Source organism: Symsagittifera roscoffensis, chromosome 5 (genome assembly GCF_963678635.1).
Source record: "Symsagittifera roscoffensis chromosome 5, txSymRosc1.1, whole genome shotgun sequence".
Taxonomy (NCBI): domain Eukaryota; kingdom Metazoa; phylum Xenacoelomorpha; order Acoela; family Convolutidae; genus Symsagittifera; species Symsagittifera roscoffensis.
In genome coordinates, this window is record NC_087066.1 from 50,726,986 (window position 1) to 50,749,694 (window position 22,709).

The 22,709-nt window shown below is 47.4% G+C and overlaps 1 protein-coding gene across 1 annotated transcript in view; it reads right to left on the reverse strand.

Moving 5' to 3' along the window:
- Positions 1–22,709, reverse strand: part of LOC134846200 (angio-associated migratory cell protein-like) — a 553,983-nt gene that overhangs the window by 30,326 nt on the left and 500,948 nt on the right. The window lies entirely within an intron of this gene.

Sequence of the window (22,709 nt, forward strand, 5' to 3'; positions counted from 1 at the left end):
TCTTGGGACAGGCAGTCTTGGGACAGTCAGTCTTGGGACAGGCAGTCTTGGGACAGGCAGTCTTGGACAGGCAGTCTTGGGACAAGCAGTCTTGGGACAGGCAGTCTTGGGACAGGCAGTCTTGTGACAGGCAGTCTTGGGACAGGCAGCCTTGGGACAGGCATTTTTGGGACAGGCAGTCTTGGGACAGGCAATCTTGGGACAGGCAGTCTTGGGACAGGCAGTCTTGGGACAGGCGGTCTTGGGACAGGCAGTCTTGGGACAGGCAGTCTTAGGACAGGCAGTCTTGGGACAGGCAGTCTTGGGACAGTCAGTCTTGGGACAGGAAGTCTTGGAACAGGCAGTCTTGGGACAGGCAGTCTTGGGACAGTCAGTCTTGGGACAGGCAGTCTTGGGACAGGCAGTCTTGGGACAGGCAGTCTTGGGACAAGCAGTCTTGGGACAGGCAGTCTTGGGACAGGCAGTCTTGTGACAGGCAGTCTTGGGACAGGCAGTCTTGGGACAGGCAGTCTTGGGACAAGCAGTCTTGGGACAGGCAGTCTTGGGACAGGCAGTCTTGGACAGGCAGTCTTGGGAACAGGCAGTCTTGGGACAGGCAGTCTTGGGACAGGCAGCCTTGGGACAGGCATTTTTGGGACAGGCAGTCTTGGGACAGGCAATCTTGGGACAGGCAGTCTTGGGACAGGCAGTCTTGGGACAGGCGGTCTTGGGACAGGCAGTCTTGGGACAGGCAGTCTTAGGACAGGCAGTCTTGGGACAGGCAGTCTTGGGACAGTCAGTCTTGGGACAGGCAGTCTTGGGACAGGCAGTCTTGGGACAGGCAGTCTTGGGACAGGCAGTCTTGGGACAGGCAGTCTTGGGACAGGCAGTCTTGGGACAGGCAGTCTTGGGACAGGCAGTCTTGGGACAGGCAGTCTTGGGACAGGCAGTCTTGGGACAGGAGGCAGTCTTGGGACAAGCAGTCTTGGGACAGGCAGTCTTGGGACAGGCAGTCTTGGGACAGGCAGTCTCGGGACAGGCAGTCTTGGGACAGGCAGTCTTGGGACAGGCAGTCTTGGGACAGGCAGTCTTGGGACAGACAGTCTTGGGACAGGCAGTCTTGGGACAGGCAGTCTTGGGACAGGCAGTCTTGGGACAGGCAGTCTTGGGACAGGCAGTCTTGGGACAGGCAGTCTTGGGACAAGCAGTCTTGGGACAGGCAGTCTTGGGACAGGCAGTCTTGGGACAGGCAGTCTTGGGACAGGCAGTCTTGGGACAGGCAGTCTTGGGACAGGCGGTCTTGGGACAAGCAGTCTTGGGACAGGCAGTCTTGGGACAGGCAGTCTTGGGACAAGCAGTCTTGGGACAGGCAGTCTTGGGACAGGCAGTCTTGTGACAGGCAGTCTTGGGACAGGCAGCCTTGGGACAGGCATTTTTGGGACAGGCAGTCTTGGGACAGGCAATCTTGGGACAGGCAGTCTTGGGACAGGCAGTCTTGGGACAGGCGGTCTTGGGACAGGCAGTCTTGGGACAGGCAGTCTTAGGACAGGCAGTCTTGGGACAGGCAGTCTTGGGACAGTCAGTCTTGGGACAGGCAGTCTTGGGACAAGCAGTCTTGGGACAGGCAGTCTTGGGACAGGCAGTCTTGGGACAAGCAGTCTTGGGACAGGCAGTCTTGGGACAGGCAGTCTTGTGACAGGCAGTCTTGGGACAGGCAGCCTTGGGACAGGCATTTTTGGGACAGGCAGTCTTGGGACAGGCAATCTTGGGACAGGCAGTCTTGGGACAGGCAGTCTTGGGACAGGCGGTCTTGGGACAGGCAGTCTTGGGACAGGCAGTCTTAGGACAGGCAGTCTTGGGACAGGCAGTCTTGGGACAGTCAGTCTTGGGACAGGCAGTCTTGGGACAGGCAGTCTTGGGACAGGCAGTCTTGGGACAGGCAGTCTTGGGACAGGCAGTCTTGGGACAGGCAGTCTTGGGACAGGCAGTCTTGGGACAGGCAGTCTTGGGACAGGCAGTCTCGGGACAGGCAGTCTTGGGACAGGCAGTCTTGGGACAGGCAGTCTTGGGACAGGCAGTCTTGGGACAGACAGTCTTGGGACAGGCAGTCTTGGGACAGGCAGTCTTGGGACAGGCAGTCTTGGGACAGGCAGTCTTGGGACAGGCAGTCTTGGGACAGGCAGTCTTGGGACAGGCAGTCTTGGGACAGGCAGTCTTGGGACAGGCAGTCTTGGGACAGGCAGTCTTGGGACAGGCAGTCTTGGGACAGGCAGTCTTGGGACAAGCAGTCTTGGGACAGGCAGTCTTGGGACAGGCAGTCTTGGGACAGGCAGTCTTGGGACAGGCAGTCTTGGGACAGGCAGTCTTGGGACAGGCAGTCTTGGGACAGGCGGTCTTGGGACAGGCAGTCTTGGGACAGGCAGTCTTAGGACAGGCAGTCTTGGGACAGGCAGTCTTGGGACAGTCAGTCTTGGGACAGGCAGTCTTGGGACAGGCAGTCTTGGGACAGGCAGTCTTGGGACAAGCAGTCTTGGGACAGGCAGTCTTGGGACAGGCAGTCTTGTGACAGGCAGTCTTGGGACAGGCAGCCTTGGGACAGGCATTTTTGGGACAGGCAGTCTTGGGACAGGCAATCTTGGGACAGGCAGTCTTGGGACAGGCAGTCTTGGGACAGGCGGTCTTGGGATAGGCAGTCTTGGGACAGGCAGTCTTGGGACAGGCAGTCTTGGGACAGTCAGTCTTGGGACAGGAAGTCTTGGAACAGGCAGTCTTGGGACAGGCAGTCTTGGGACAGTCAGTCTTGGGACAGGCAGTCTTGGGACAGGCAGTCTTGGGACAGGCAGTCTTGGGACAAGCAGTCTTGGGACAGGCAGTCTTGGGACAGGCAGTCTTGTGACAGGCAGTCTTGGGACAGGCAGTCTTGGGACAGGCAGTCTTGGGACAAGCAGTCTTGGGACAGGCAGTCTTGGGACAGGCAGTCTTGTGACAGGCAGTCTTGGGACAGGCAGCCTTGGGACAGGCATTTTTGGGACAGGCAGTCTTGGGACAGGCAATCTTGGGACAGGCAGTCTTGGGACAGGCAGTCTTGGGACAGGCGGTCTTGGGACAGGCAGTCTTGGGACAGGCAGTCTTAGGACAGGCAGTCTTGGGACAGGCAGTCTTGGGACAGTCAGTCTTGGGACAGGCAGTCTTGGGACAGGCAGTCATGGGACAGGCAGTCTTGGGACAGGCAGTCTTGGGACAGGCAGTCTTGGGACAGGCAGTCTTGGGAGAGGCAGTCTTGGGACAGGCAGTCTTGGGACAGGCAGTCTCGGGACAGGCAGTCTTGGGACAGGCAGTCTTGGGACAGGCAGTCTTGGGACAGGCAGTCTTGGGACAGGTAGTCTTGGGACAGGCAGTCTTGGGACAGGCAGTCTTGGGACAGGCAGTCTTGGGACAGGCAGTCTTGGGACAGGACCTGAAAGCCTTGGGACAGGACCAGAAAGCCTTGGGACAGGACCAGAAAGTCCTGGGACAGGACCAGAAAGTCTTAGGACAGTACATAGAAGTGTTGGGACAGTACATAGAAGTGTTGGGACAGCACATAGAAGTGTTGGGATAGTACGATGAAGTGGTGTGACGGTACCAAAGGGTCTTGAGACAGGTCGAAGTAACTGAATCAAAAGCAATAGGACTAGTCGGAACGTTAAATCGCGATAGACCGGATTCTGTTGGGATCACGAATAAGTAAAATTTTAATAAATCTTATAGGGAATAGGAACGTTGTTTTTCTTTATTATTATATTTATTACCAAAAATTTTTTTTTTCTTAGAATGGGGTTTTGTAAATAGCAATATTGTAAATAAAAATAATTGTAAATAATAATCATGAGACGGAGCAGGGTACCGATAGCTGAAAAAAGAGCTACAGAGTCAAAGACAAAATATAACTCGTCGCAACAAAAAATGACATCAGCTGGCTCAAGAATAACAAAGAAGACTTTTTCAGTTAGCATGGTCAACACAAGGAGTACTAAAGAGAACAAGACGAAAGATGGCGCGGAAGGGAAACAAACGGAATCCGCCATTGAGATTGACCTAGAAACACCAGACCAGAGTGTGGAGGAGGTGGAGAAGAAGACGACGGAGTCGACACCGATGCCGAATGCAGAGGAAAAAAATCAAAAGTCAAAGGAATTCTCGCCGATAGACACTAGGGAGGACACAACGGGCAACACGCCAGAGACAGTAAAGGATGAGTCTCAAGTAAAAAGAACGTCATTTACAGAAAGGATAGCAATGATGGTCGAGATGAAATCAAGAAACCTAGTGACGGGAGAACCGAAAGCCGAGAAAGGCAAAACAATTAGAACAGTTTCCACGATAACGACAGAGGCCAACCAAGACGAAGACCAGGTCAAACAGGGAACAACGGCCAACAATATGGCAAAAGTTGACCATGAAATAACAACTTCTCTTGAGCTGGGCGATCTGATGGCGAAGCTAGATCAGATTGACAAGAGACTAAAGCACAGCGAGGAGGATATAGAGGTGATAAAGAAAGAATTAAGATACAACAAACACGAGTACCTGGACAAGTATTTCAATCTGACAACATCAAAAAAGACATACGAGAGATCAAGCAACGGTATGACGCAGTGAACAGCCAGTTGGGAAGTCTGGAAACGAGAATGGACACAATGAGAAGAGACCAGGCTGAGAGTTCATGTGCCATTCAGGCAAAATTAGATGCCATCTTGAGAAACTCTACATCAGAAGATAAGCCGGCAACGGATCGAACGCAAGGTAACTGAGTTGATTTCGTGGAACCACAACGGAACAAACGGCAGTCAACACCATTACCATTGCCCGGGATGCAGCGAGCACAGCACCGGGGGGGGGCTAAGACAATTATGAAAAGTGGAACCGCAAATACGACGGGTGGTCCAGGTGATTCCACGACTTACAATAATGCGGGACCTGATGCCATGACATGGGCCAAGCACCTGGGAGATGATGAATAGAACATTGGAAGCGTTCGCCACGAGAAACACTGAATCGGGTGAGAGAGGAGGTGGCAAATCCAGGAAAACCTTCAAGAAGCCAAAAGAATTTAAGGATGACTCAGACGGATGTATCGATACCTGGGTAGAAGTCATGAGACTACATTTGGAACAGGACAACTTGAACGACGAGAGACAAGACTGCACAGCGACACTCAGTAACTTAGAAGGCACTTAGTAACACAGCGGACAAGATCTTCGAGATATTGTTGAATCGATTCGGGTCAGGCATGAAGGGTCACCAAGCGATGATGAGATTCGAGAAATGGAGGCAAAGGGACGATGAATCAATTGATCGGTTCCTAGATGATCTCGAGAGCTTGAGACGAAGGAGTGATCCTGAAGAGTCAACAAATAGAAGCAACTTTAGCCTTGCCTCGAAGTTCACCGATGGGGTGGAAAATGACGACTTGAGAACAATGTTAGCAACGTGTTATACACTGTCGAAAGATAGTGCACCGACTCCAGAAGAAATGAGACAGAAGTCAAGAGAGTACATGCTAATGAAACCCAAGAAGTACTCATATTCAGATAACAGGAATATGCAGGGGGAGTCAACCACAAAGGTCGTCATGGTACAAGCCGAGAGATGACATGGACAAACGTAGATCATGCGCAAACTGCGGGTCAGCTGATCATCCCGTGGCGGATTGCACAACATACAAACAGGGCATGAAGAGTCTGGGATGTGCACCCGATGAGGAAGATATGAGCCAGATGGAGGAACACGAGTATTATAGTGGCTTGATCATCAAGATAGGTGCGAGATGTTTCTTCTGCAATCAAGAGGGGCACTTTAGGATGGACTGTCCTTTGTTTTGGGAGGCAGTGAAGAAACAGAGTCACCCCAAGCATAAGTTGGCCTTAGCGGCGGTGCAGAACCAGAAAAACAGACAAACCGAGTATGAAACAAAACATTCGGAAGCACCGAGTGCGGAACTGCCAACGAAGACGGTTAAAGCCGTAACGCAAGCCAACAGTGCAATAGAGGCCACGGCCAGAAACTCCCTAGAGATAAATTATGAGAAAGCGGCGGCAGACGCTATCAATAAAATCAAACAGGACTTAGCGACGAAGGAAATAGAGCAACGATTGAAACAGGAAATCGAAAAGCAGAAGTTAAATGAGACGCTAGGTTGGTCGATGCCGGTGCCAGAAGCCGTAGCAGGGTCGAAAAAGAGTGGAAATTGCAACACTCTGAAAATGGTAACGGGAAAACCGTTCGGCATAACAAAGATCGGGGCCAGGATAAGGTCAATAATCACTGTGGGCGGCCCTGAAGTATAGAGGAACTTGAACGAACCAAGCGATCAGACAATAATGCACGTTGACGTGTACGCAGATTACTTGAGTGCGATAAGCCCACAGACGACGTCTAGAGCCTTGAGGGCGCTACTCACAAGAGGTGGCAGCAAGTCAGTCCGTGTTGAAAACAGATATACAGAAGCTTATGGTCCGCATGAGGTGATGCTAAACATAGATGGGATAAACATTTATACGAAAACCATGATAACATGTGATGAAGATCTAGTGGGGCAGATCTACGTGGGCAAAGAGGAACTAAACGTGAAATCGATTGGACACTGCGCCATGCTGGAAGAAGATGCAATGCACATCGGGACGGAAGCGGACGTGTCACTACATGTGCTTGACATAAGTGGCAAGAAGACTCAGTTTCGTGGGTTACTTGATACGGGAGCGGTCTTGAGTGTTATACCAATCGAAACTTGGGAACGAATGGGTTTTGTCAAAGAGGACTTGATAGACTCAAGAATACGGCTATCAGCTGCGAACAAAGGGGCGCTGCGGGTACTCGGCAGAACACCAATAATAGCCCTAAATCTAGGGGAACGCAACCTGTGGATAAGCTTTTTAGTGGTGGAAAACCTAGACGAGTCTGACCAGTTCATTTTAGGCACAGACTTCATCAGGAACTTCGACGTAACGATTCAATGCCATGTTCAGGATTCGAAACCCAGATAGGAAGTACGTAATTAAACCGGTAAATATGATAATGGCAAATGAGCATAAAGTGCCGGTGTTCTTGAGTAGAAGGGTAAGGCTGAAAGCGAACGAAACTGCAACTGTAGGTTTACGGATGAAAAATTTTAATGAGTTAAGTCATGGTAAGCAAGTATGCATAGTTCCCAATCCAAACAGTCAAAGTGCTGCTGTTTTAGGACGATCCTTCTCGATAACCAAGAGCGGTCTCTGCGTCAGTGTCTTGTTGAATACTCTTGACATACCCATAACAATCCAGAGGGGAAGGAAGTTGGGATATGCCTTACCCGTGAAAACTCGATATTAAATGACTGAAAATGTAAAAGAGAATGAAGTAATTGAATGTCCCAATCACAGGGACAAGATTTGTATCTTGAGACGATTGAATAAAATAAAAAGCTCATCAGGTCTTGTAAAGTCACTTAAGTCAGAGACAGACGATGGACTATCGAGTTGTTCAAATTTCCCAGAAAGACCAACACTAGAGGAAATGGAAATGGATAAACCAGTTTTACCTGAAATACAGTATTTAAGGGGTAAGGTAACGGATGAACAACTCGAGGCCATCAAGGACGTACTAGAGCGGAACGAGGAAATGTTTTCGAGACATAAAGCAGACATTGGACGTTTTAATTTTTTTTGAACATGAAATAGAGCTTGAGGAGTCCGCGGTACCGCACAGGGTGTGGGCGAGGCGTATGACCCCACACAAATCGGATGCGTGTAGGAAAGAGATAGAGACACTAGTAGAGTATGACATGATAGAACCATCCAAATCACCGTGGGCGTGTGGAGTAGTGATGGCCAAAAAGAAAGGCGACCAATTGAGGTTTTGTTGTGACTTTCGGTACCTGAACTCCGTCACGGTGAAGGATGCCTATCCCATACCTAGGATTGATGAGAGCCTTTCGAAGTTAGGTGATGCAAAGTTTTTTACGACTGTTGATTTAGGTTCGGCCTTTTGGCAGGTCCCGTTGAGGAAGCAGGACAGGGACAAAACAGGGTTCGCCTGTGAGTTAGGGCTGTTTCAATGGAAACGGATGCCGTTTGGTCTTTGCAATCCCATGGCTACATTTCAACGGTTGATGGCACATGCATTGATAGGTGTGACAAAGAAGTAAGGCAATCTGGTAATGTGCTACAAGGATGACATGGTAATAGCGACGCCTACACTGGAAGATCACATCGAGCGACTGGACGAGGTGTTTGCATGCATGAAGAGGTCGGGGCTAAAGTGCAAACCATCAAAGTGCGAAATACTCAAGGATTCAATAAAATATTTGGGGAGGATGGTGGACAGGCACGGCATCAGACCAGATCCAGATGCAGTTGAAGCTGTGCTAACTTGGAAATCGCCAAAAACGGAACACCAGTTGATGAGCTTCCTGGGTTTCGCGAACTATTACAGGGAATTCATCAAGGGTTATGCGGATAAAGTATACCCGATGCAACAATTAATAAGATACAAGGGCAAGAAGTTCACGTGGAACAACGCAGCTGAAGAATCTTTCCAGAGAATAAAGAAAGAGTTGTGCGAGGCACCAGTGTTAGGGATGCCAACGGAGATTGCCGACGTGCTGGATACGGATGCGTCGGTAGTCGCAATTTCTGGAATTCTCCATCAAGAACAGGAATGGAACGGGAGGACAGTCTTGAGACCAATAGCATACGGGAGCAAAGTCTTGAGTGATACGGAAACGAAGTACGGGGCACCGAAAGCGGAGATGTTAGCGGTGGTTATGTGTCGCACACAATATCAAATTGGCATTAGGACTCGGACACCATGATGGTTTCATCAACTCCCACACCACCATTAGGCTCGTTCTCAGTAATTCATCCGAGAATCTTAATCCAAATTCGCCTCGGATATCAGATTTTGGCCTTGAAGGTGCAGTCACCTTTTCTTCCAACACAAGTTCCAATTTAGCCTGCTGATTAGCAGCACTCCTTATCGTTGCAATTCTTGACAGCTAGAATCTTAGCAACACCGCTTGTTCGTAGTCGAAGAAACAATCACGTATGTGTTCATTGATGAAAGGGTTGTATGCCATCTCCAGACACGTAATTATATGATTTCTTCCTAATCGGTCCGCAAAACTCACTGGACTTCGTTAGTGCTTCCATTGGTTCTTTTGTGAGCCTCAGATCTTCATTGGTTCTAGTTCTACAGGCTCCTTCAAATTTACTCGCATCGGCTTGCTCTGATGTATGTCTAACAGCGCTTGTAAGAGCAAGGTTTTCGCTCGATCACTACCTTATCTCAGCATCTTGGCACAAATATTCAATTCTGGCATTGATGTTTGCTCTTTCATGAATTGGACGAAACACAGAGCGTCTCTCCGTTTCGCACACGCTACTGCCGTTCCTTTCTGGGTCATGAGGTCTCTTAAAAGTTGTCATCAAAAGCACCTTCTCTACCTTTGATCTTTTCCTTTCTTCTGGGTCAGATTCTTCCATTGTCAATCCAGTCATGCACCAAGCGAAACTAAGCTGCAGGTCAGTTCTGACGTAACGTACCGCTATCGGAGCATGTATTTTCCGAGTGGTTCTCATCTCTTCTTCAAAGTGACGTAATATCACCGCTGTCCACGATAAACTCACCAACTGGTCTATCGTTTCTGAGTGCATCTCAAAGGAGTCCAAGTATGCCTTCTGTTTCATCTTCGTGCCTTGCATCATCTCCTCCAGATAACCTTCCATGGCGCCTTTGTTTTCTAGAGCAATTAAGTGTCCTCTAGCCGAGTTTTTGTACTCCATCATCTCCATGTATCCACCATGCGTTGGCTTTATGGGATAATTAACTTCACTTTCGTCAGTGGACGAATCGATCAACAACTTGCGCATTAATCCAAATTATCGAGAATCTCTCGCATCAGTGGTCTGTTGAGACCTGTTTTCAATATTGAATGGGTCCCGTAGCACTGAACTACAGTCCCGACATCTCCCATGAAGGCAACTCTGTCCATATTAAACCCTGTCCGATTCTCATGATCTCTGTGGTGATTTTCCCACTCTTCTTCTGGCAATGTTCCTAAGAAAGGTACTAGGGTAGTGCCTTCTTTTCTTCTCCTCCGCGGAGACTCCATCAAAATTTAGTTTCGATAGTTTTCACTTTACCAGGAGAACTGCTCTCCGGCAAATTTCCGCTTATATTTATGAAGGCTGACGGAGGTTCCAGCGTGGAAACTTCATCTTCTGCTGGCTCAGTCATCCCTTCTAACGTTTCTGTACCGATCCCAAAGTCCCCTAAGAAATTGAAGTCTAGGCTGGACACTCCACCTGTCAAAGCCTTATCGTCGTCTTTTCCCGCTTGATCGGGATCCTGCTGCATGGGTTCTTCCGATCGACGGTCTTCTCCCTCCATATCGTCTCGCTTCTGATTCCTCCCTGAACTCAAAGGTCCTTGCTCCTCACTTCTCATCTCGTCTGGAAAGTTTGGCACAACTAGCCTGCCAGCTGATTAATCTTCATCTTCTCCGTGCTTTATCTTGTTCTCTTCACAGCCGAAGGGTGCTAGTACAGTCCTCGTGAACAGTTTCCCACTCATCGCCAATTCCGGTTTCATGCTCATTACGTCCAATTTCGTCCACTATTCCTCAAATCTTCCAGGTTTCGGAGTGGCTGCATTACTCATTCGTCTCCTCGTCGAATCATCCGTGTATACAAACTGCGCGTATTGCAGCAGGACTGCGTTTCTGCCCACGAAGCACGGGTCCATCGTCTCAGTGATTTTCGCCATCCTCCTTTCATTAGTCTCAAAGGCTCTTATTCTGGGAGTTTGTACTGCGGAGTCTGCTCCGAACAACATCCTTCTGATCAACGGGAACTCAGGAATTTCTTCAGGCACCTTTCTGTAATCGCCCAGTCCTTCATTTCTTCTTTCACTTTTCGGTACGAGGCCACTAAGTGAGGACTTCTTGTTATTTCGCCGTTCATTTTGTCGTAGGGCCTCAGAATCTAGAGTTTCGGAGACACTTCAATGTGCGCTCTCTCTACTTCATCCATTCGGTCACGGAAATGCTCACTAAATCTTATTGCCGTTTACCTTAAGTTTACATTAAATCTTCTCTCATCAACTCGCGTAGCACGTTTTGCTCACACCAATTAAGCGCGCTCCCCTCCACTGCCAAAATGAGGTTCATGTGCAACAACGACCTTCAAATGCTTCCACCTTAACGTCAGGGAACTCTAATGTTACCGCTGGGTCGTATATCACCGTCACCCAAATTCAGTGGTCCCTCTGATCAACGCTAAGGGATCGGTTCTCATAGCTAAGCTCAAGTCGGTCAATAGGGGCATGCCTCCCGCATGACGTCACCCATCTTCTTCTTTTTCAAACGTCTTGTCTTCTCCGGTTCCGAAGCGATTCTGCTGTAGAAGATACTGAATCAGAGTATGTCTCTGGTCTCTTACTTAAGTCGAGGAGTCCTTGGATCGTTTCATATCGAACTTCTTTATGTTTTCTCCCATTTGCTCGGAGTAATGGGTGAAATTTATCAGCCCTACCAAGTTTCCATGCGTAATCGCAATCAACATCAGGAGTATGTCCAGCTGTAGATTCTGCACTCCCTCGGTGAGCAGTACCACCGGTCCTTCCACAAAATTTTCTCCTCCGAGCGTCACAAACAATGCCAGGATCACTACTATCGATATATCAGTAACCGCTTTAAGGAATTCGCTTTTCAGGTAACGAGAGAGTGCGGGGTAGACTTTCGCCAGGAAGGACGCGGTCCATCCTGCTCCCAACCCTTCCAGCATACTGTCAGTCCTGTCGAAGTCTTCTTCTCCTCTAACATTCTGCGTCCGGAAAGCTTCAAGAGTAATTTGACACGTCCTATTCACAAATTCTGCCGTCTTTTCCTCTGCCGCATTTTTTGCTAAATTTAACTCCTTTACCAGGAAGGCGCGAATCTTTGTGATCATCGCTGGGCCTCAATCGAAAGCTTCCGTGCCCAATGCTGCTATTCGAGGAGTCAAGTGCAGCCACTTGTTGGACTCTGGCTTCGTGCGCAAAACCATTACTTCCCAGTGAGCTTTAGTCTCTTAGGAGTTCTGTCGCTTCTCTCCTTCTTCTTAAATCTTCATTCACCTGAACAACAAGTCATTGGACATTGCCACTATCACTCGATGAATGTCGTTGATTCCTGGCTTCAATTTCAACTGCCTGCTGAAATTGGACAATTTCAACCCCAAGACTTCATCCAACACCAGCATGTGTAGCGAATGATCTTTCATAGCGTATGAGTAATCCCACCATACTGCCTGCAATTCTGCCCTAAGTGGTCTCAGAGGTTTCTCGCTTCCACTTCCCGGTTCGGGCAGATATGATCACGTCATACATCCCTTCTGAGAGCAGTGCCACCATTCAACTTCACAAACTTCAACCCATCCGGGAGATGTGCATATCCTGAAGACGACGCAAATACAGCTTTAGGTGTTATTTTCGTGAATGCTCCTTTTCTTAACACATCCATTGATTCTAGAATATATTCTATTGCTGGCCACACTGCATCATCCGCCGTTGTAGGCTCTCTGAGTTTGCTCAGGAAACTCCTACTAAGCAAGTGATCGTTTATGCCGGCGAACACGATTGTTATCGGGTTCATTTCAGTTTGTCGTTGGACCCCGATTGGCATTGAAACAGACTATATTAAGTCCAGGCCAGTTGCCGCCAGCATTATCACATCAGGCCAAAACAAATTTTTAGAAGTGTGCACAAAATCCGAGCTCGCAACTACTAATATCTTGGCTTTCTTCATCTCCACCTTGCCGTACGCCGCGAAGATATTCTCGTCAATTCGAAAATTCAGCTTGCCATATCTTTCGACATCACCTTCTTGGGCTACTTGTTTTGTATAAGCCCTTTCTTTCACGTGATATGGAGGCACCCTTACTTGTTTGAACATCTTCACATGTTGTCCTATTGGTGCTCTAGTTGTCAGAAATCTTCCTGGCCTCTCTTCTCGGGTCTGTTCTCCATGGTTCGTTCTTATGTCCTGCAAGGGTCTGGCATTTACTGGACCCATGGTGTTATTGAAGTCATTCCCTCACGTCAGCAAATCTTAATGCCGTTGTGGAGCAAAAGTTGATTCCGGCTGCTATCAACCAGTCCACTCCCACAATCGAGTATATTCCGTTCACGGAGGATTTTGCCCCATTCAGCATCCTCATCGCATCGGCTGCAAATTTTTTCGTTTTCGTTTGAAGTTTCAATTTCATCAGGTCTTGTTTCTAGACGTATCAGGGGGAAGGTATGGGTTCGCCGACAACAAAGAACTTCTGTCTGGACTTCGTTCCTCCCTGCTCGTACTCGTCGTTTCCGATCTCGAGGTGCCCACGGTTGGGTTGACGGGTCCCAATCTCCGTCGCAGATGACTGGTTCTCCTCGCTGGTGCTTCGCCCAGTCGGTATTATACGTCTGACCTCTGCCCTTGCTCGCTGGAGCTCTGCGGCGCCTGGGGCACTGCTGGGACTGATCCCAGACAAGTCTCTAGATTAGGAGGCACGAAGGTCGAAATCACAGGTTCATTCGTGGCTTCTTCCTTTCTAAGCACTCTTGTGTCGAAGAGTTCAACCTCAAACTCATCTAATCTTTCCTGGAAGACACGATTCATCCAGCCTTGTCCCTCTATACTGTCAAAATGTTTTCCATCAGTGGTGATTCTGGCCTGATCCATAGCTTTCAGCTCATGTTCCAAATCCATCAGGATCATTCGTCCAGCATTGTGACTCGCCAGATTTCGCACGATGTTGTTCCGTCTGATGACTCTTTCATTGTGTCTTCTTTCTGTCGACGATAGCGCTCTCGTGCTCATCGGTATGGTGCAGACAGTCAGTACCGCGCACTTAAACTTCTGCCATAGCGTAGTAAATAGGCATTTATCATCGATTCCCATTCAGCTTCTTCTTTGTCCGAGCTCCTGGACTACTTGTTTGTGCCTATTAGAATCTATATGTCCAAAAATCTTCCTGGGTTCATCAACTCCACCATTCGATATAATTGGGCTATTGTGGTGCCTCCAAAGGCCATCACCGTAGTCATCCATGAGGTTCTTAAGTTCTGCAGTACTCTAACGAGACTATATCCTTATATTAAATGTGTCGTCCCAAGCGGCGGTTGCTGCATGTTCATTGCTGGACTTCGCGTCGATCGTTTGAAACACGCTCGCATGTCCGTATCTGGAACTCCTATGAAGTTGTTTTTAATCTGGCTGTTCTTCTGTTTGTCAAATAATCGGGAAACTTTCTTCATAGGCACTCCCCTTATCTTCTTGTCATATATTTTGAGAACTCTGTTGGTTTCGTCGCGGCATAGGCTCCCGTTTTCGTCATTACTTCCGAATAGAGCTCCACTCTGCCTGTATTGTCAATCTTTCCATAGGGTGCACTCACCCCGGAACCTGTCAAGTTCCTTTTCACAAAAAGTCGTCCAGAAGTTTTTATCAGCTTTTGCACAGCTTGCTCCGCGACTGGATCATCTAGGGTGTCACTAGGATCCGGGAATGTCACCCTGTCGGCTGCTGTTGGGATTCGCTCTTCCGTTGTTTGGCTCAGTTCGCGAGGCGTTAGAAGCTCCATCGGGGACTGCGCACGAGGAACATCCCTTGCAGTTATTGTTTTTTCTACTGCTGTCAGTATTGCCAGTCGTTCCGATCTCTCCTTATATTCTCGCCTCAAGTATTCTATCCCTCGCTCTGCTTTTTGTTGCAAACCTTGAACAATCCCCTCCACTTATCTCGGTCTTCTTCAGTTCTGAGCAAGGTTTCCTTCACTCGCTCCAGATCGTCTTTCGTTTCGTTTAGATCTTTCATCGTCTCGTTCGTCTGGAATTACTCTTCTACTCTCGCCCGTTTCGGAGGCGCAGCTGCTCTCGGTTGTGAACTAGACGAAGCCGCCTCACTATTCATTTCCTGATGCATCCTTCTCAATCCAGGCCTAGGCTTGGTCGGAAGAGGCATCTCACCTGGTTGGTAGGTCCTGGAACTTCCCAATCCAGGCTTGTTCGCCAAATCATTTCCTGAGAGAGCCCCGTTTCTCCAACTCATAAACCTCATGTTTGGGCGGTCTAGTACTCCCTGCTGTCTATAAGCGGCCATCAATAAGACTGCCGTGGGACGGTCCCCTTGGTTGTCGTGCCCTAGGATGTTTATGAAGTCTCGATCCATCAGCCAGCGATAGATAGCATCTATCGCTGGTACTGCATAAGCCTACGCTAGGTGCATCAGCTCATTCAAATCAAAGTTATCCATTCCGTATGATTCGGTTTGATAATTGGTTTGCGCAATTGAAATCTGATGAAGAATTAAATGATCAATCAGGACCTGGAAAAGAGGTCACGAGTATCACATTTGTCAAGAATACTCCAGATTTGTGTTAAAATGGAAATAAAACAATCAGATAAAAAGATTTTGATCTTGAAATGTATTAAAATCAGCTCCTTGCTAAAGTCGTGGAGCTTGAGCTAAGAATGGACTGTCCAAACTTTGGATCATTTCCTAAGATCATCGTTCGGTCATTCGTGGTCACTAACTCTTACATACCCAACGTCCTAATAAGATAACACATAACATATCACATATAACATAACACATCCTACACTCAACCTACACTCAGCCTATTATCAAATAGTAAAAACACTTGTATGTTAGTATCAGAAGAGAATACGTGTATCAGTGTATACAGCCCTCGGGATGCAGTCGTCCTCGGTTTGTGTGGTATACCGGAAGCGAGAGTTCTTTCACCTCCTTTTTCACTAAGAAGTCTCTCAGTCTCTTCAAGGACAGAATCAAGTCTTCAGGATCCACATGCTGCTTCTCCGTCGCCCTTGCCACCAAAAAGCATGGATGCTTTCCTGGTATTTGCGAAGCCGCTGGAGGCAAGGCTGCTACACCTCCTATTCCTGGTCTTTGCTTCCACAGAAAATCTATGTTTTTATAATCTCTCTTAAAATTTGCTGCTAACGCTGTCCTAAAACTCATGTTCACTGTCATGGCTATCACACATGTCCTTTTGTAAGTAAAAAACGCTATCTGTTAGTATTATGCTACTCAAGTATTCGTTCTATTAAGTCCTACCCCCACTCTTTGGACAAAAATATACATTGACATCCCCGTCGATCGCATTCCGGATACTAAGTTGAAATTGGACGCAGGAATGAATAATTGCCCTTCCTCGGCTGCCCAGGAAGGATCATCCCTGTCCTTTTTTATGTATTTCATGCTCTCACGGTCTACATCCTGAATTGTGACACTGGTGTCCTTTGGTTCCGATGTCATTTCGTTCAGCCACTCCAAGACGCGCAGATTCGTCAATACTTGTTCGTACTATTGCTGCTGCTCTTCATCAATTTCTACTTCAGGTCAAGACCGGTCATCGACCCACTCTTCGTCTTGGTCGTCGACTATGTCTATGTTCTGTGACGCGGGTATTTGTTCTAACTATTCTTCGGGTATTTTTTCTAATCTGATCAAGCGAATTGAATAAAAGTTCCGTTTGATGAAATTGCGGCAACACTCTCGCATTATATTTGTACAGGATTTTGTTATCTTCTCTCCTTTTAAAAGCCACGACCCTTCCTTGTTCAGATATAACCTTCCCTCTTACTCCTTGAAAAATTGTCTCAGGATACGGTAACTGTCCTCCTCCAGATCTCCTTTGTCTGGTGCCCCATTCTCGATCCCCTCTTCAAGTTGCTCGTCATACGGTCAACTTTTTGCTCTCTTAGTATGTCCGAGAGTCTGTATCTCGCCTTCAAGTATGTCCTCATAACCCTCAATTGAATATTCAGCTCATCGTGCTGATGCGCGTCACCTTCCATCTTCACGCACCAGATTTTCGCCAATGACTCTGTGTCTTGTCTGAACAGTTGAAGGTCCGTCCTGGCTGCTTCCTTCTGCGGTAACGAGCTCATCGAACGTTTCGATACCGCTATTGTTTCCAAATCATCCGATGCGTTGTCAAAGACTCTTTCACTGGGTACTAGGTAGCGATCACTGTCGGGGTCTTGATATACTTCCCTGTCCAAGTCTCTTGCTCGAGTCTCCACTCGTATTGTGTGGATCGCTAACTCTGATAATTTCGATCACGGGCTCGAGTTTCTGCCTGAGTAGGTGTCGATTTCTGAATTCCTCGAGTTGTTGTCAATTTATGTGTGTGCCACGGAGCACGTCTCTACGGTAGGTTCCGATCTGTGCGTTCTGCTCATCCATCTAAACTCCCCGGAGAAAATTTTATTCTCCAGGCCTTGTTCCTCTACTCGACCATTTTCTTCAACTCCCGACTCCCTGGACAAACTTTCTTGACCCGGGTTTTGTTCAATAACTCGACAACTTTCTTCTACGTCCTTTCAACGGACAAACTTTCTTGCTCCGGGTTTTCTTCAACTTCTCCCCATTTCTGATCGGGATCCTCAAAGGTGACAGTCTTCCTTTGTGTTCCGATCTCCTGTTCTTTTTGTTTGTATGATGTCCTGATCAAAACTCTCTGAGGAATCGAGGATACTAGTTGCTGAACTACAGTCCTACAATCCATTTCCTTATGTTGGCGTCTTGATGGCTTGATCCTCACTTTCTCACTGACTGTCAGCGATGCCATGGCTGCTGCCCGTTAGAGATCATCTCTAGTCACATCTCTCTCCAAGAGTCCACCCAGCAGCCGCATCACTTCTGGTATGACCTGCACAGTTTTATCCAGCAATGAGAGGCTGTTTTTGTTCATACGAGAGATTTTCTGTTGGACCAGGTTCAAGCATAGCAGCAAGTCTGAAGGCACCGGGTACTTCTCAGATAATCTTTATTTCTGCTGCCTCGTCCACCGGCAACCTGGAGTGTCCCGCAATTGGATTTCCAGAATTGTCCAAGCATCTCGTCAAGTGAAGCGCTTCATATGTGACTTTGGCCAGAAACGAGTACCCTTCATTAATTTCCGCCTGATTGGCTTGTTTCTGTTCTAGTCTATCGTAAAGTTCAGTCTCCTTGCTGAGACTGTCAGCCATTTGGTGTTTGTCACGCATCCTGAGTTGGATTATCATGTGGTAGCCATCTAACCTGACTATCCGCCGACCAATATAGCTCTGGTCCATCGAGTACGTCTACAACCAGGATAACGCTCTGCTGTCCACGCGTAACTTAAAGGGAGCGCTTCTCTACGACGGTGATTACCGCAAAATTTCTGCTTTTGGTGCACCGTATTTCGTTTCAGTGTCACTCAACACTTTACTGCCACATGCAATGGGACGGAGAACTGTTCTCCCATTCCATTCTTGCTCCTGATGCAGTATTCCTGAGATAGCTAGTACTGAAGCATCAGTGTCGAGAACGTACATGCCCTTCTCGGTGGGCATGCCTAGCGTTGGCACCTCGCTCAGCCGCCACTTTATATTCTCGAATTCTGCCGGAATTTTTTGTTCAACTTTTTGATCTTTGGACTTTTTACCTTTGTTGCGCATCAGTTTCTGCATTGGGTTCATCTTATGTACGTATCCCTTTATGAACTCGCCATAATAATTGGCAATGCCAGGAAACTCATGAGCTGTGTGTCCGTTCTGGGGGCCTTCCATGTTAGCAAGGCCTCCACCGCATACGGATCCGGCCTCATGCCATGCCTGTCTACCATCCTTCCCAGGTGTTTGATTGAGTCCCTAAAGATCTCACATTTCGATAGTTTGCAATTTAAGCCGGCCCTCTTCATGCAGTGGAAGACCTCGTCGAGTCTGTCGATGTGATCTGCCAAAGTGGGTGTCGCTATGACCACGTCGTCCACGTAGCACATCCCGAGATTCCCGTACTTCTTCGTTATCCTGGTCAAAGCCTGAGCTGTCAGTCTTTCAAAAGTCGCCGTGGCATTGCACAAGCCGAAGGACATCCTATCCCACTGGAACAAACCCAATTCACATGCAAATCCAATCTTCTATCTGTCTTTGTTCCGCAGAGGAACCTGCCAGAAGGCAGAACCCAGATCAGTGTAGTAAAAAACTTGACATCGCCTAGTTTGGAGAGGATCTCGTCTATGCATGGTATTGGGTAAGCGTCCTTCAAAATCTCCCTCAACTGTTTTACCTCTCATGTGCTCCATCTTTGGCAAAACTGGTTTGTCAGTTCATATGACGAAGGGCGTTCGGAAGATTCGAGCAACTCGACAGGCCGTCATCCGTTTCGAATCTCATTGAAAACATGTTATTCAAAAATTTCAATTCATTAATCTTTTTTAAGATCAAATTTCTATCACCGTGAAAGGGACCGTCCTTTAAATGGAATTTCTTCAAGTTCGGTGTTTCCTCATAATCAGTTCTCATCGGCAAAGCGTAGCCGAATTTCTTTCTACGCTGGATTGAAACCGTTGTGTCCAGTGTATTCCACAATACATTCACACACAGCCCTCTTCCTGCTATAGAAAAGCTCCGGCCTAAAAATACTGAACTCTTACTACTTGGGTTGGGTACCAAGCAAACTTGTTTACTATCACTCAAAAAATTTAAGTTCCGCATCCTAAAAATCGCGTCTACTGCCCGCCTGAGCTGTAGTTTCACCTTTCTGTTAAAAAAAATTGGTATCTTATTTTGATCTGGTCTCTTAACATACTTCCTATCTGGGTTCCTAACCCTAATCAGTCCATAATTCAGGTCGATCATCACGTCGAAGTTCCTGGCAAAGTCGCGACCCAAATTGAACTGATCTGCATCGAATCGTACATGTTCTCCACCAAGAGGAAACTCATCCATAGATTTTGTTCTACCACATGGAGGACTGTTATTGGTGGTCTCCTGGCAACGTAAGTTGCTCCACGGTTAGCGGCTGCCAATATTACATTCGTTGGATTTAGGTCCTCCAATGGGAAGCCCATTCTTTGCCATGTCTTTATCGGCATTACACTGACCACTGCTCCTGTGTCTAGAAGTCCTGTTACTTAGATCCTTTTCCCATCGTTATCCAACAGATGTGCAGTCACATCTGCTTCGTATCCAATGTTTACCGCATCATGTTCCATCATGTTCCTTCAGTTCTTCCTGACCCAAAAAAATCTGTCCTTTTTGGTCACTGTCTGTTGTGACGTAAGTCTTGGTGTAAAAGTTAATCACATGACGTTTAACATCAGTTGATATTGTCCCTAGACTTCCACGTAGCGCCCGTGAAGTTTCTTTGTTCGAGTACCACCTGTTGTCAACAGCGCTCGCAAAGTTCTCGAATCAGTTCGTGGCTCAGCTTGTCTCAGATAATCCGCATATATATCCAATTGCATCATGGTGAACAACGAAGGTTCGCTTAGGTTCCTGATTATCTGATGTCCCACTAGTGAGATTTTTGACTGCATCTTGCTTCCTTGTGGCACCATCCCGAATGTTTCCCCTGAGATTAAATTCAATTTCATGCTCAAACTACTTGGTGCCTTCATTTCTTCCACCTCAGATGCTTCAAAGGCGTTGAGCTGTTCTTGAGTTCTCTCGTTCTTGAGTTCGAGCTTGACTTTCTTTTCTATTTCTATTGTCGCCAATTCCTTTTGGACTCTATTCAGGGTATCTCTTGCCGCTGCTTTATAGTCTATCTTAAAGTCGTTTGCTGCGGTACCAGGTTCCCGTGCACATTTCTTCTGTCACCGCGTGCATTTTCTTCGAAGCCAGTTTTTGCGGTTTCTCTTTCCTGCGGGCTTCCGCTTCTCTCATTAGGCGCGCCTTGCTTGTTTTCACACTCGATAAAGCTTTTTCATGCCTTGGGTGCTTGATGTCTGCCACAGCTTCCCAAAATTGTGGACAACCTGATTTAAAATTACCCTCAAATTACAAAAGAAACAGCTGGGACCGAATCTTGCAATTACTCCTCTCATGAAATCTTCATGATCGACTTCTGACGCATCTTCATCCTCGAGGCTGAAGCCTTTTGCCTTCATACCTTGTTTGTAATTTGGGCATGCTAATACATGATGGTACATCGAACTGAAAAATTTGCACAGGAGCGTCTCTTGTCCATGTTGTTCCTCGCTTTGTACCAATTGTTACCCTGGTTAGCAGGTCCATTGTTAAATATGCCTTAATTGTTTTTGTAATAATTTGATCTCAAAGGAGGCTTTAGTAGAAGATATTCCTTGGACTTGAGTCTCAATTCCTCCGGTGTAGGCGCATTGGTTGAAAGCTGAGTGTAATGCGTTGCCAACATTGTCCGGAGCTCATCGTTGTTAACACCATATTTGAATTTTCAGGCTACTGCTAGGTTCATCCTGCTGTTTGACTCATCCGGTTGACTACGCCTTCTCAGCATTTCTAAGTCATCTAAGATTTTGTCTATTGTTTGGGCTTCACGTTGCCTCCGTTTCTCGAAGCGAATCCGTGCTTGGTGGCCTTGTACCTCTGAGCCAAAAACGATTCAACAAGATTTAAAAGATCTGCTCTGCTGTGTCACGTTGATATTGCTTTTTGGCCATCACGCAATTCAGGGCTGTCCAGGTTGCCGGTGAGCGCGCTGCATTCTCGCCTTCTGTCAAGTCTTCCTCCTTAAAATGCAGCTTCATGACCTGTATCTTGGTATCTATACAGCCATCAGATTCGTTGCATCCACGGACTTCTCGCTGTATTCACTGGTCCTAGATAACCTCGTCAGGAACTTTCCTAACGAGACTATCTATGAACCGTGACGCAGCGAGAAGTCTGGAAGGGTGTTTAAGAAACCAAGATGCTATAAAGACGAATCTGACGGCTGTATTGATACCAGGATATAGGTACTGAAGCTGCTTTTTAAGGAGGAAGACTTGACAGAAAGACGAGAATGCAGCGCGCTCACCAGCAACCTGGAAGGGACAGTCCTGAATTGCGTGATGGCCAAAAAGCAATATCAACGGGACACAGCTAAGAAGATCTTTGAAATCTTGTTGAATTGTTTTGGCTCAGCGGTACAAGGACACCAAGCAAAAATGCGCTTTTGGAAACGGAGGCAACGTGAAGTCGAAACGATAGACAAATTCTTAGATAACTTAGAAATGCTGAGAAGGCATAGTCAACCGGATTAGTCAAACATCAGGATGAACCTAGCAGTAGCCTCAAAATTCACAAATGGTGTGAAGAACGATGAGCTCCGGACAAGGTTGGCAACGCATTACACTCAGCTTTCAACCAATGCGTCTACACCGGAGGAATTGAGACTCAAGTCCAAGGAATATCTTCTACTAAAGCCTCCTTTGAGATCAAATTATTACAAAAACAATTATGGCAATTTTAACAATGGACCTGCTAACCAGGGTAACAATTGGTACAAAGCGAGGAACAACATGGACAAGAGACGCTCCTGTGCAAATTGTTCAGTTCGATGTACCATCATGTATTAGCATGCCCAAATTACAAACAAGGTATGAATGCGAAAGGCTTCAGCCTCGAGGATGAAGATGAGTCAGAAGTCGACCATGAAGATTTCATGAGAGGAGTAATAGCAAGATTCGGTCCCAGGTGTTTCTTTTGTAACTTGGAGGGTAATTTTAAATCAGATTGTCCACAGTTTTAGGAAGTTGTGGCAGACATCAAGCATCCAAGGCATGAGAAAGCTTTATCGAGTGTGAAAGCAAGCAAGGCGCGCCTAATGAGAGAAGCGGAAGCCCGCAGGAAAGAGAAACCGCAAAAACTGGCTACGAAGAAAATGCACGTGGTGACAGAAGAAGTGTGCACGGGAAGCTGGTACCGCAGTAAACGACTTTAAGATTGACTATAAA